Genomic DNA, 3,474 nt, shown 5'->3' on the forward strand with positions numbered 1-3,474 from the left:
CTGAGAAGCCAGTGAAGAGTCTTGGGAGATGGTACGATGGGGATCTAAAGGACACAGTTCGGGTGGGAGAAGTTAGACGACAAGCAGTGGAAGGGTTGAAGAGCATAAACAGCTGTGCTCTACCTGGTAAACTAAAACTCTGGTGCTTTCAGTTTGGTCTACTGCCGAGGTTGCTGTGGCCACTGACCGTGTACGAGGTTTCTTTGACAACAGTGGAGAAGCTGGAAGCGTTGGTAAGTTCATACATCAGGAAATGGTTGGGAGTTCCACGCTGCCTCAGCAGAGTAGGACTTTATAGTAAAGGAATATTGCAGCTGCCAGTCTCTGCTTTAACCGAGGAGTTCAAGTGTGCCAAGGTCAGACTGGAAATGACCTTAGTAGAGTCACGCGACAAATGTGTAAGGGAGGCAGCCCCTGTGTTAAAAACTGGTAGAAAGTGGTCAGCAAAGAAATCTGTAGTAGAGGCAAAGGCTGCCCTTCAAATTAGGGATATCGTGGGACAGGTACAGCATGGAAGAGGGGGTTTTGGGCTCAGTTTAGCTCCTCCTAAATGGCACAAGGCAGGCCCAGCTCAAAGGAGGAAGCTGGTAGTCAACGAGGTGCGACAGCAGGAGGAGAGGATGAGGTGTATAAAGGCCATTTCACAGGCCAAGCAGGGAGAGTGGATGAGATGGGAGAGTGTGGAACAACGTAAGATGGGCTGGCAAGACCTTTGGTCAATGGAAGAGAGTAGGATCAGTTTCCTTATTAGGTCAACATATGATGTTCTCCCATCACCGCAGAACCTAAACCTCTGGGTAGGAGAGGATCCATCTTGTCCTTTGTGTTCATCACCTGCCACATTAAGGCACATTTTGACTGGATGTAAGGTGGCTCTTAGCCAAGGTCGGTTTACTTGGCGCCATGACCAAGTACTGCGATGTTTGGCTTTAGCATTAGAAGGCAAGCGTAACATGACCAATAAGTTGCCACCTGTTCTAGCAAAACATTACACGCAGAAGACAATATTCCTCCGCCCAGGCGAGCAACCACCAAGAAAAGGTGTTAACACCAATTCTCGCCCAGGACAACTGGAAGCTGCTAGGGACTGGAAGATGCTGGCTGATCTTGACCAACGGCTTATTTTTCCACCTGAGATTGCCACCACTAACCTACGACCAGATATTGTTTTGTGGTCTGGATCAGCACGCATTGTTCAACTGATAGAGTTAACAGTGCCATGGGAGGATGCGGTAGATGAGGCATATGAGAGGAAGAAACTGCGGTATGCTCATCTGGCCACTGAAGCAGAACAGCGAGGATGGAGAGTCCAGGTTTATCCAGTGGAAGTGGGTTGTCGAGGTTTTGTGGCACACTCTACAACCCGGTTCCTCAGAGACGTCGGATTCAGTGGCCAAGAGTTGCGTCGCACAGTAAAGAACTTATCTGAAGCAGCAGAAAGGAGCAGCAACTGGCTGTGGTTGAGACGGAAAGATTCTAGCTGGCTGTGTACAGGCCGCCACGCTACGGTTTCGTAGAGTTCTTGAAAACTTGAAGAGTCTGTTGGTTTATTTGTATACGTTCCTGTGGATATTGCGTGAATGACGGGTGGTTGGGTAGATATTGTGTTTTGCGGTAGGTGGTATGCCATACGGAACCGTTGTCCACTGAAACTGCATATTAACGCACCAGTGGGGCTCGACAGCCTTAGTCAACGGGTTGGCGCGTATGGTTGGGTCGCGGAGAGATTGTGATATTGCGGTTAGGTCTCAGCAGCAGGAGGGATGTAGAGGTCAGTAAGCTGGGCTGAGTTGAGTGGGGGACGGAGGGGGGTGACTCTGGGACGCCAGAGTCACTGTCGAGCCCTCTTGAGGTGTCGTGGGCTAGTCGACGAAACACTGAGGACGGAAGGTGCCCACTTGAAGACCCTAGAGATGTCCCCTACTCGGTTCAATCCAGACGGTTGTCGTGCTGGTCCTGTAGTTGCAGCCGTCGCGTGCGCTAACGCGCCAAGTACACTGCTGCCGTTAACGCCGGACAGAAGGGGAGTCACACTACCTTATGGAAAGAAGCGTAAATGGATGGAGAAGCATAGTTTACTGTAAAGCTACGTCTTAGTTTTGCTTATCTTGGCGAAAGCCGAGTACAAATCAGCATGAAGTTTTAACATCTACTCTCGTGTAATGGAAATCAAAGATTTGTATTTGTTTTGTTCTCTTTCTTATTAAACAAAACACTAACGATACCAATTCCTCGGAACTGGAAATCGCAGCACACTAGATCTGGCATGTGAAAGCTGAGAAAGGGCGGAGCCCGTCCCAACCCCCGCTGTCAGATCCGTTTTCGAACCCCGAAATACGAGCCGTCTCCGAGCCTCGGCAACAGAGAGACCCGCTCGGGGAACGCGAACCGAAACGTCCTCCTCGAAGAACGCCCGGCGGGAGCGGAGCGTCCTCACGGACAGCTTCTCGCAATGCACAGTCAGATCCCTCGAGAAATGACTGTTGCATGCTCCACTCCCAAACAGCAACAAAAAGCTGATGTGTGTCCCCACCCGTGATGTAACGAGGGCAGGGAACAACACAACGTCTATAATATTGCTTTGCTCGCCATAATGATAGATAGTGATATATATATTGGGCTTGACAAACAACAATAAATAGACAAGGACAGAATCACAGAGAGCGCTTGCCGAAGACAACAGAAGCTGTCGCGGTCTGTTTTCAAGGGTGCTTTATAGTTTCCTGGTCTATGACGTCACCCATGACGTATCGGGCTTCCATTGGACTGATTTTACACGTGCTTCATGACGCAATCACGGCGTTCCCACCGCGTTCCCACCGGCGTTCCCACCGCGTCTCAAACGCAGCTCGAAGTTCCCTTGAAAGGGAACTTTCCACTACAATATTAACTAAATAAAGTTTATTCAAAATAACCCCGTTTAGTTGGATTAACAGTGTTGTTCATCATTATGCACACTGTATATAATGAATCTCTATATAAAGTCAGATGTCAGAACTGAACACTGAACACTGAGAGTCACAGTCTGAACACAAGCGCTACTCTTCAGCACAAACACAACGTTCAGTAACAGAGACAACTCTAAATGTCCAACAGAACTGAACATTAAACATTATCATAAACTGCCAACATCTTCCCCGTGTGCTCTACGATCTACTTCAGGCTTATGATGCTAAACGCAGCCCTGGGCCGTGGACCTGGAGTTCCCAGCATGCTTTGCAAGGGACTGCATTAGGAGAGTCAATTAAGTGTTAATTTATGTGTTTTACTGTGTATCACTGAAGAGCCTGTTTCTTATTTCACACAATTTCTCTGCGCCGGTCTGTCAGAAAAAAATTAAGCACTGCATCAATAATGGGCTGCAGATGTACGAGTTTTACCGGCCGTTTAGACAAAAAAAGGAAACAAAAGTGTGAGATGTGTCGGTCCAAAAAGCACATCAGCCCAGCGGGAAAATGCCCGTCTGCCAGATGT

Source organism: Rhinichthys klamathensis, unplaced genomic scaffold (assembly GCF_029890125.1).
Source record: "Rhinichthys klamathensis goyatoka isolate OS25496 unplaced genomic scaffold, OSU_Roscu_1.1 h1tg000054l_1, whole genome shotgun sequence".
NCBI classification, from domain to species: Eukaryota; Metazoa; Chordata; class Actinopteri; order Cypriniformes; family Leuciscidae; genus Rhinichthys; species Rhinichthys klamathensis.